Raw genomic sequence first — 12,016 nt, 5'->3', positions numbered from 1 at the left:
AAGAGGTAAACCACTCTTAAGTTTTACAGTGCCTGGTCGCTGGAGTCAGGGACCATTATTTCTAAAACTGGGTTCTGAGCACTGGCCAAAGAGACCTGAACGGACAAAAACAGAAGAGTTACCTGATCTGAAGAGTCTCACTATCTGCTGCTTAACCACTACGGAACCAGATCGAACCCGTCTAGATGCCACTCAGTTCAGCACATGGAAAGAGTTAGTGGAAGCAACTAGACAAGCATGTCAAAAGGTGACAGAGGATTCGTCAAACACTCAGATCATCGATCATCGCGAAGCAGAATTGGTCATATTGAGAGAGTGTCAAGCTCAGAGTTTTCCTGAGGAAATAGCAGCCCTCAGAACACACAAACTTCTACCAAGCCACAGTCGACTGATGTGACTAGCTCCAGAGTGGGATCCAGGGACGAGTGTACTCAGAGTTGGAGGACGATTACGGAGACTGGAAAGCCCAGATGTTGAACAAATTCATCCAATAGTGCTAGATCCACAGCATCCATCAACAAAGTTACTCATTAAAGACTTTGACGAGCGCTTGTTGCACCCAGGTACTGAAAGAGTGTATGCGGAAATACGGAGACAATTCTGGATATTGCGGGGACGCCAAGCTGTTAAACACCACCAGATTAACTGTGTATCCTGTCAACGATGGCGAGCTCAGCCTAAGGTACCACAGATGGCAGATTTGCCACCAGAGCGGCTCAGACTTCTCTGCCCACCATTTTATTCGACAGGAGTGGACTGTTTCGGCCCGTATCATGTCAAAATAGGCAGAAGGATTGAAAAACGTTGGGGTGACATTTTCAAATGCCTCACCACAAGAGCTGTTCACATAGAGCTTCTCAATTCCATGGATGTGGACGCTTTTCTGCTTGCTCTTAGGCGATTCATAGCCAGACGTGGCAGACCAAAGGAGATCAGATCGGATTGTGGCACAAACTTTCGTGGTGCTGAACGAGAACTGCGAGAAGCCTTTGCAGCGATGGAATCCCAATTAAAGGAGCAGTTAGCAGATTACCAGATCCTCTTTAAGTTCAATCCACCTAATGCCCCTCATTTTGGTGGGGTTTGGGAGCGAGAGGTCCGCTCTATTAAAGCTGCTCTCCAGGTAGCAGTGGGAAGTCAGTCCATCTCTGAAGATGTCCTGTCTACAGTCTTGGTAGAAGTAGAGGGTATTTTGAATTCAAAACCCCTAGGATACATCTCATCAGACATTGCAGACCTCGACGCCATTACACCAAACCTTCTCCTCATGGGGCGGCGGGATGCATCACTTCCACAGGTGGCATATGCCTCAGGAGAAATTGGACGACGCAGATGGCGACATTGTCAAAACCTGGTGGATCAGTTTTGGTCTCAATTTACAAGGAACTACTTACCCACGCTCCAGACACGCCAGAAATGGCACAAACCATCGGACAATCTGACAGTAGGCTCAGTGGTCTTAATTATTGATCCACAACTTCCCAGAGCTCAGTGGCCTATTGGGAAAGTGGTTAAGACCGTGGTCAGTAAGGATGGATGTGTGAGATCAGCAGATGTCCTTGTCAGGGGCAAAGTGTACACCAGGCCGGTTGCCCGCCTCATTCTGTTGCCTGCTCTTGAGAAAGACAACAAAGACTCTTAAAGAATTCTCTTAACTGGCACATTTGCTGCTCAAATGTGGGGGCGGCTGTTGTGAATTCTTTACTTATATGGGTTTCAGTATTATATACAGCTGTATTTGATATATTCAGGGTTATTATGTAAAATACTTAATACATAAGTTAGGAACGTACTACGCAATTTTTAGTGGATACCGTTTTTGGCGTAAGTGATGCGTTCTCTCTTACGTGCACGGAGCTGTAAATATATGACGCATTTTCCACCTGTGCAGCATCTCTGAGTGCAGGACAAAGTTATTGACGCCAAACTACCTCAGTTGTATACTGCCACGTGTACATGGTTAACTTGCACTAATAAAAGGTGGAAACTATCTGATGACTCCTCCTCTCTGATCAGAGTGCTGAAGTGGTAAACACTATTAAAGAATCGGCAATCAGTGGGGCAATCCCCAACATGCTTGATGATTTGGACTACATGTTCCCAGAACAAAAGTCCCAAATTTAATTTAAAAATAACAACAATCAAATCTTTAAAGCCTGTGATTATTATGTGGATTCTGAACTGCTGGCGGCTGTTTTCAGTTTCTCAGTATCTTCAGGATTATATTTTTCTTGGAATTGTATATGTCGGTTGACAGACAGTGTCACGCCTGATGGATTTATGTTTCCTCTTTCCAATGAAACTTAACTGAAGCAGCCCACACAAATTACGTACATTGTGAAATATGTCAAAATGTTTTTGTTTTTCTGGAAAACCTTTGGATGAACTTCATGATATAGTATCTATACATTCTATTCAATGGACCTATTACTATAAAAACTGCTTTTTCTTTAGATTACATTTGAGCTAAATTTCTAAATTGTCATGTGCTGTAAGCATGGTTCAGTAAATTACAACTTTTATAAATTAAAAGGAAAGCATTTTAATAAATATCATGCTAATAATTTTCATCCATATATTTCTAAAAGGAAATTGATAGATTTTGTTACTGAAAACCATGTCCTCCGGTGTGGTGCGGTGTGTGCCTCAAGTGCCTAAATATGTGAAATCGTAATGCACATTATAACACAAACACCGAAGAACCTGGAGTGGAAGCCACATCCAAGTTATAAAATCGTCTCAGGTTACGTATGTAACCATGGTTCCCTTTCGTTCAGTCACTCCGACGTAACGTCAGTGACTGACGAATAGGGGTTTCGCCTAGAAGCCAATCATCTTCGAGATCTAAGAAAACGCCCAATGGCAGTGCCAATGCCATGGGCATGCGAGATTTGCATGCGTAACTCTGCCTACCCACCTGGGTATATAAGGAAGTAGCTGCATGAATCGCATTATGTTTTCTGCCTCGGAGCCAAGAGCATCTCTTCACTCCGGCAAGCCTGAATTCTGAAGTCCTCTCTTCAGTCTTCGAGACGAGCGGTTCTCCAGGGTGTTGGTGTAACGGCGCGTTCCAGCGATCTCACATTACCTGCCTGCTGATCTGTGCAGTGTTCTGCAACAGCTGTGTGTGTTTTCCCTGGGCGCTTCGGCACTCTGCAGAGCTTCCTCTCACAAAAAGAGCTTGCGTGTGGCACGTCTTTTTCAAAACGGTTTACCCGCGCACTTCCGGGTGCGGTCGATATCTGTTGCTGTCTTTGGGACGCATTCACTGCTCGACGTGTTTGGGCGGCACGTTCGGACAGTGTTTGTGGATGTGCTGTGTTCCCTCTGCGGGAACATGACCATCGCGATGTTGTGGTCGAGACTCAAAGATCTCTGTTAAGAGAGAGAGTCCCCTCTGCCACACCCCGATCTACCATCTCCGAGAGAGGTGGTACTTTGGCTGGTGGCCAGGGTGACCTGAGGGCGGTGCTGTGGTATTAAGAACCCCGACGATCATTCCTCGGGCCACTCCCGCCCTCTTGCACATCGCTTCCAGTGAGTGTTGGACTGAAGCAGCTGGACCGTTTGCTGACGCCCCGTTCGTTTCGTTCATACTCCAGATAGCAGCGAGAGGTCGATTGCCACATCTCAAGGTGGGCTAGAGTCCTTTGGGGATGACGATTCGGCTATGCTCCGCCTCCGGGTGTGGTAGCACTGTAGAATCTGACCAAGAGTTTACAGCAATGTTATCTCGGGCAGCCGCGAGCCTCGGGCTGGTGTGAATCTCCACCCTGTCACGAGTGCTCGCGGTTGGGCGATTGGTTTTTGGAGGTGGCACCCGACAGCTGCGGGCCCCGCCCCCAATGCCATTTCGCTCCCGAGATGCATGAGGAGTGCACGCGGTCCAGGAGATCTCCGGGTCTTCCCGCGACTGTTCGGTGGCCTCCTCCGCCTTCTCTGCCCTCGAGGGGTCACAGCCTAAGGGTACACTGGGGTCCCTCCCCCTCAGTCAGGCGCTCTGTTGCGCTCTACGGTGTCCACTGAGTGCTTTGACCTGACGGAGGCTATCCTAAGCGCCCTCCCAAGCCTCGCAGTAGGCCCCCTCGCAGAGCAGACCCCAGTGGAACACGAGTCCTTCCCTGGTCTTCCCTGGTTTATTTAATTAGATATAAAATAAAATAAAAACTTACTAAACCTATAGAGAACATCCAGACTTTGATCACCAGCACTAGAGCAATATCAGGACAAGAATTGAGCCCAGTAGGGCCAGTCACTGAAGCGGTGAAGAACGGTGTGAAATCGGAAGTTTGATAAAATACAAGGGGCCAATAACTGTGTGAAATCGCTCAATGTTTTTGAATATTTTTACTGAAATGTATCCTATGGTGTGACATAGCAACAATTAAGAATATATAGGGTGTTGTACCTAAAAACAAAATAAATTAACTCTTTTATAGTGGTTCCAAAAATATTTGAAAAATTCTGAGACAAAAACCTACCATGTGCACGTCATGGGCTTCACAGGGGGCTTCTGTAACTGGACCCTGAATGGGATCCTTTAATTAAACTTGTCAGTGGAATTGCCTGATTTAAAATCAGGATATGGTATCGGATGCTTTTCAGAGCATTGTATTGTGAATGTCATTTACTCTATAAGGTCTATATTGTATTGTAACTCTACATTGTTAGCAATTCAATAAATTGCCTATTTTATTTGAACTGTTTTAAGGATATGCTTTGTTGTGAATTCTTTACTTATATAGGTTTCAGTATTATATACAGCTGTATTTGATATATTCAGGGTTATTATGTAAAATACTTAATACATAATTTAGGAACGTACTACGCAATTTTTAGTGGATACCGTTTTTGGCGTAAGTGATGCGTTCTCTGTTACGTGCACGGAGCTGTAAATATATGACGCATTTTCCACCTGTGCAGCATCTCTGAGTGCAGGACAAAGTTATTGACGCCAAACTACCTCAGTTGTATACTGCTACGTGTACATGGTTAACTTGCACTAATAAAAGGTGGAAACTATCTGATGACTCCTCCTCTCTGATCAGAGTGCTGAAGTGGTAAACACTATTAAAGAATCGGCAATCAGTGGGGCAATCCCCAACAAATGGTCCTTCGAGCCGGAGCTTTACTGCTTCAGAATGTCATCAGATGGCAAACCAACCTCCCCTCCCCTTGCTGAAACACGAGCAAGACCAGCACGACGATGTCAGACCCCCAAGCGCCTTGAGGATTACATCCTTGACTTTCATCACCGACCTGCCCTTTCCTCCAGTCCTGTTCAGAGGGAGTCAGAGGAGCAGAGAGGAGCAGCAGCCGCAGTGTATACTAGTCAAGCGGATGCAACCTACAGTCCAGGTTGACATCGAGACACGCCTAGTCCGAGTCAAGCAGACATACTAAATATGGACTCATTGACACAACTAATGGAATCCATGAATGAGAGGGACCACCACTGTCACCACCACTACGACTATCTGAGCCTGTTCCATCTCATTCTGCCAGATTTCTGCCCCTTTATGAACGAACTGTAGTAAACGAAGCTGAACGATTATTCCAGCCCCTTGAGCAGCAGCTGATGTCACCAGTACCAGTTGTGGTTCGGGTCAAGGATGTAAGGAAGAAGGCGGGGTCGGCGTTACTGGGACTCGTAGCTTTTATTGCTCTTTCACGTTCAAACAAAATACGTGCTCGAGGGCACATCAACTCATTAACTTCACACACACAGTTTCAACACGATCTGTTATCTCTCTCCATATAGGCTGCACTCCGAGTCCCAGTCCAAACCCCCCCCCCCCCCGGGAGAGGAAGTCAGCCACAGCCATCTGAGCACTCGGCCTGTGGACCACCTTGAATTTAAATGGCTGTAAAGCTAGATACCACCGGGTGATCCGCGCATTGGTATCCTTCATGCGGTGGAGCCACTGCAGAGGGGCGTGGTCCGAACAGAGGGTGAACTCCCGCCCCAGGAGGTAGTAGCGAAGGGTGAGGACGGCCCACCTGATGGCTAAACATTCTTTCTCTATGGTGCTGTACACCGCCTCCCTCTTAGAGAGCTTACGGCTGATGTACAGCGCCGGCCGTTCCTCACCCTCCACCCCCCCGAGGCCAGAGCGAGAGAATGAGGCTTTTGGACCGCCTCCGGCCCGAGATCCTCCTCCCCGCCCACTACCGTCGCTAGCATCACTGACTCCGCCTCTGACCATTTTTTTAAGAGGTTGAGGTGGTAGATTTGACGTGCCCCGTCCCTATCCGACCGGCTCACCTCATAGTTGAGTTCTCCGACTCGCCGCGTGACCACAAAGGGTCCTTGCCACTTTGCGAGTAATTTCGAGCTGGACGTGGGCAGCAATACAAGCACTTTATCTCCCTGTGAAAATTGTCGCAGCTTCGCACCTCTGTTGTAGAGCTGTTTCTGTCTGTCCTGAGCCTGGAGCAAATTCTCCATGGATAGCCGCCCCAAAGTGTGGAGTTTTGCTCTTAGGTCCAGGACATACTGAATTTCGTTCTTACTCGCTGAAGGCCCGTCCTCCCAAGCCTCTCTAAGGACGTCCAGCACCCCCCGCGGCTGGCGCCCATAGAGCAGCTCGAAGGGGGAAAACCCTGTGGAGGCTTGGGGGACCTCGCGAACAGCGAACAACAGAGGCTCAAGCCATTTATCCCAATTCTTGGCGTCTTCGTGAACGAACTTACGAATCATGGTTTTTAACGTGCGATTAAAACGTTCCACCAGACCATCTGTCTGTGGGTGATAGACGCTGGTACGGATCGCCTTAATGCCCAATAATTCGTATAGTTCGCGGATCGTCCGTGACATAAACGCCGTGCCTTGATCGGTGAGAATCTCTTTCGGGATTCCCACCCGGGAGATTAATGAAAACAGAGCGCTCGCCACACTTTTCGCCGAAATCGTGCGGAGAGGAACTGCTTCGGGATATCGCGTTGCGTAGTCAACGAGCACCAACGCAAAGCGATGTCCCCGTGCGGACCGTTCCAATGGCCCGATGAGGTCCATACCAATTCTTTCGAAGGGGGCCTGCATTAATGGGAGAGGGCACAACGGTGCTTTTGGGGTGGCCGGTGGGTTCACCAACTGACATTCCCGACAAGACGCACACCACCGGCGTACATTCTTGTGAATGCCCGGCCAAAAGAATCGGGCCATGAGATGGTTTAATGTGGCCGTTTGACCTAAATGCCCCGCCATTGGATTGGAATGAGCCGTCTGGAAAAGCATTTCCCGGCGGCTTTTTTGGTATTAACAATTGCGTTGTATCTTGCTTTGACTGGGTGTCTTGGACCACCCGATACAAGCGGTTATTTATTACTGAGAAGTACGGATAGGAGAGCGGTTCTTCAGGGTGGACGCGGTGGCCGTCGATGGAGCGGACCTGAGCAAAGGCATTTTTGAGCGTCTCGTCCTGGGACTGTTCCAAGGGAAAGTCATCGCGCCCTGAGAAGATGGGCGGACCCATTGCGCTCGGTTCCCCTGGAACTGCCCCCGGCGGTCCCGAATCCACCTCGCCCGCCTGCGCAACCGCTATCCTCCCACCTCCGTTCTTCCCCCAAGAGGCATCCACACATAAGTGCCCTAATAATTTATTAAACGCTGGCCAATTCGTCCCCAGAATTATGGGATGCCGGAGGCGCGGGTTAACTGCAACCTCAACACTATGCGTTTGTCCCCTAAATTGGATATCCACGGGCACCAACGGATAGTCCACCACTTCCCCGTGCACACACCTCACCTTAACCATGCGGCTGTTACCCAATGCCCTAGGTGAAATCAGGCTTTGATGGATGGAGGTTTGGTTACACCCCGAATCCACCAAAGCCTGATAGGTACCCCCCTTGATACTCACGGGTATCTGGTACAGGCCAGCTTGATCGGGGGCGGCTTGTGGTGCGTCGGGGACCCGGACCAGCGTCCCCACATCCATCATCGGACACCGATCAATAAAGTGTCCCGGGTCCCCACAGCGCCAACAAGCCGGCCCAGGCCTCCCCGCCGCCCTAGTGGCTGGAAGTGGGTCCAGCCCTTGGCGTGGAGAGAGGGACGGGGATAAGGATCCCGGGAAGGGATCTAGGCTCCCTCCTCCCCGGGCCGCCGTCCGGGCAGTCGCCGCTGTCTCGGCCGCGGGCCCCGTTCTCCACCTCGGCGCTGGCCGGGGCGGCACTCCAGCTCTGGACCTGGGAGCGGGGACAGGTTTAGAGAGAGACGGGGCGGGGTTAGGAGGAGAGAGAGAGAGAGAAGAGAGAGAGAGAGAAGCCGCTGGCAAGGGCTCGCCGACCCCGTGGCACGCCACCATCTGGTCTTCCGCCAACTGGATGGCCTGGTCCAGCGACGCCGGGCGGTGGCACTGGACGACGAACTGCTCCAGCACCACGCGATCGATGATCCCCTCGGCGTCGCATTCTCCGGCCATCAGCCACTTGCGGCACGAGTCCCGGAGCTGGTGCGCGAAGATGAAGGGCCGGCCGGACTCTTCGAGCGCCAGTGTCCGGAACCGCTGGCGGTGCTGTTCCGGTGTCCGGCCGACCCGCTGCAGGATGGCGCGCTTGAGGTCGTCGTAGACCAGGAGGTTCTTGACTGGCAGTTGGTGGGTGGCTACCTGCGCTTCTCCCGATAGCAGGGGCAGGAGCCGCATTGGCCAGTCATCCTTGGGCCAGTCCCGAGCGGCGGCGGACCTCTCGAAGAGGTCGATGAACGCCTCCGGGTCGTCCATCGGTCCCATCTTCGAGAGCGCGATGGTGGGGCTGAGTCGCTGGTGGGTTTGGGACTGGCCTGAACCTCCCGGTCCATCCAGCTCCGGAACAGCTCGCGGTCCTCATGCTGGGCCTGGAGGAGCGCCTCAAATCTTTTTTGCTGCTCCTCCCTGACGGCCCGCAGATCTTGATGAGTCTCCTGGTGGAGGCCCGCGAGCGATTGCACTAGGTCCGCAAGTGGGTGGCCGGATGGAGTTTCCATGGCGGCGTGCACACTTCTTCCTCCCGGGTTTCGGCACCAGTGTGGTTCGGGTCAAGGATGTAAGGAAGAAGGCGGGGTCGGCGTTACTCGGACTCGTAGCTTTTATTGCTCTTTCACGTTCCAACAAAATACGGGCTCGAGGGCACATCAACTCATTAACTTCACACACACAGTTTCAACACGATCTGCTATCTCTCTCCAGGCAGGCTGCACTCCGAGTCCCAGTCCAAACTCTCTCTCTCTCGTCTCTCTCTGCTGTGGCTTTTAAGCCGTCTCTCCACGCCAACTACTGCAATCAGAGACAGGTGTTAGTCATTTGCACTTAACCCACTTACGCCCCGCTCGGCTCCGCCTCCTCTCTCCCTCTGCCGATCCCGCAAAACCACGCCTCCCCGGCCACAGCAGTCTATCAGCATCCCATGACACCTTATGGCTATCTTGCAACACCACATTCAAAGATACAGCCAGTGAATGCATCAACTTCATTCAATTATATCCCTCCTTGCCACACAATGATGCCTTCAGCATTACCCTCTCAAACCATGATTCCTGGTTTACTCCCTTCAGTGAGCCCTGCTGCAGTTGTCGTTCCTCCACATCTGGTACCATCTCAGACTGCAGCTCCACCTGGTGGTAGCATATCTCTGCGGACAATGTATAGCCCCCCTAAACCTAAAATTCCTGACTTCGCAAGTGACAGTGAAAGGGAATTTGCAAATATGAAGCTGGCACTGGACAATTTGCTTGAGCCTTACCCTGAGCTAACAGAGAAATATAAGTATCATGTACTGTTGGAACATCTTAAACTGCCTGAAGCTCAGATGATTGCGCAGTCTTGCCGGCATCACCCATATCCGTATTCAACAGCTATGCAAGCACTTCAATTACAGTACGGTCAGCCACATCAATTGGCTCAAAGTGAAATAGCAGCCATCCTCACATCACCAGATGTCAAGCCCAATGATAGCCACAGCTTTCAGAGCTTCGCTTTGCGAGTTCACCTCCTAGTCAGTATGCTGCTGTCACTAGAGGGACCCAGGGGGATGGAGCTTAATTGCTGCTCACATGTAGACCGCCTGCTTAGCAAGCTACCAAAGTATTTACGGGATGGCTTCATTGAGTTCCTTCAACAGCAGGGAAAGCTCAACTCCATTAGTCTTAACCCTTATAATCTACAGGACTTTGCTGGATGGCTGCAAGTCAAGGCACAGCAGCAGAGACTGTCTATTCGGTTAGTGCAGCGATACCAGCACGAGAGACTTCCGGGGGTTGGTAAAGAGAAAGCCCAATCTAAACCAAAGGGACCAAGTCTAGTTGTTTATCATGGTGCATCCCCTGCAGAGACTGTGCTCTCTACCTGTCCCAGAGAGCTCAAGCTGAAGAAACCATTCAAGGTACATTGCCTCTTTTGCAACAGTAAAGAGCACTACATTACACGCTGTGACAACATCAAAGAGCAGACGGTTGCTGACCTGCAGAAGTGGGTTACTGATGGGAAGCGATGCTGGCGATGTGCACGGTTTCACATACCTGATATATGCAACCTCAAAAAGCCATGCAGTGACTGTGGTGGAATACATCTCCAGGTGCTTCACCGTATAGCCCATGATGATCCAACGAACGGTACATCAGGTACGTCAGAGAGTCGTATTTACCTCACACCTGCTAATATGAGCAGAGTGCTTCTTAAGGTGGTACCAGTATTGTTGCACAGCAAGTTCAGGTCAGTGGAGACTTACGCTGTGCTGGACGATGGAGCGCAGCGAACCATGATCCTGCCGATAGCCATGCATGAGCTTCAGTTGGAGGGTGAACCTGAAACACTGGCTCTACGCACAGTAAGATCCGACATCACTCACCTTTCTGGGTCCAAGATTAACTTGGAAATCTCTCCAAAGAGTGAACCGAAGAGGCGCTTCCAACTACTTGGGGCCTTCACAGCTTCAGGTCTGGACTTAGTAGAGCAATCATACCCAGTGCAGAGACTGCAGAAACGGTATGCGCACCTCCGAGAGCTTCCGTTACAGTCATTCCACAACGTGCGTCCACTGGTCCTGATAGGATCAGACCATGTCCATCTTATCACAGCAGATAGGCCAGTCCGCAAAGGAACGAAAGGTGGTCCGGTTGCAGTGCACACAGCCTTGGGATGGGCCCTACAAGGGGCTGAGGAGAGCACACCAAGCCAACACTCAGTGCAGCAGTGTCTTTTTGTGTCAACTGGCTGCGCCAATGACTTGCTCTGTCGTAATGTTGAGAAGTTATGGCAACTTGACGTACTGCCTTATCGAAATGAGAAACTGGTGATTCGCTCCAAAGAAGACCAAGAGGCAATCAAACTTCTTGAATGCCGAACGCAGAGAATTAAGGTTGTAGAAGTCAAACGCTATACCACCCCCCTCCTGCGCAGGCCTGGTGCTCCAAAACTCATAAGCACGATTCAGTCCGTCATGCCTAGTCTGAGGAGCACAGAGCGGAAACTTCATAGAGACCCAGAGAAAGCTGTTAATTAATTATAAAATTAATAAGCTCATCAAGGCAGGTTATGTTACTAAGCTCCAACCTGAAGAGGTTACCAAGTCGGAGGAAACCTGGTACATTCCCCACCACCTGGTGTGCCACAATGCTAAATCAAGACTGGTCTTTAATTGTTCATTCAGGTATCAAGGTCTTTCTCTGAATGATCAGCTTCTGCCAGGCCCTGCACTCGGCCCATCATTGTTGGGGGTCCTTTTAAGATTCAGGCAACACACAGTGGCTGTAAGTGCAGACATTCGCGGAATGTTCCATCAGGTTCGCCTGTTGCCTGAGGACAGACCACTACTCCGCTTCATCTGGCGAGATTTACATTGTGAGAACTGTCCAGACGTCTATGAGTGGCAGGTCTTGCCGTTTGGTACAACCAGCAGCCCATGTTGTGCCATTTTTGCTGTTCAACAGCATGCTCGCAATAACCAAGAGAGTTATCCAGGGGCTCTACAAACAGTGCAGCAGAGTTTTTATGTTGACAACTATCTGGCAAGCTTTCCAGCGGCATCTGAGGCCAAG

The sequence above is a fragment of the Pseudorasbora parva genome, chromosome 3, assembly GCF_024679245.1.
Source record: "Pseudorasbora parva isolate DD20220531a chromosome 3, ASM2467924v1, whole genome shotgun sequence".
NCBI classification, from domain to species: domain Eukaryota; kingdom Metazoa; phylum Chordata; class Actinopteri; order Cypriniformes; family Gobionidae; genus Pseudorasbora; species Pseudorasbora parva.
This window is presented reverse-complemented; position numbering follows the sequence as displayed.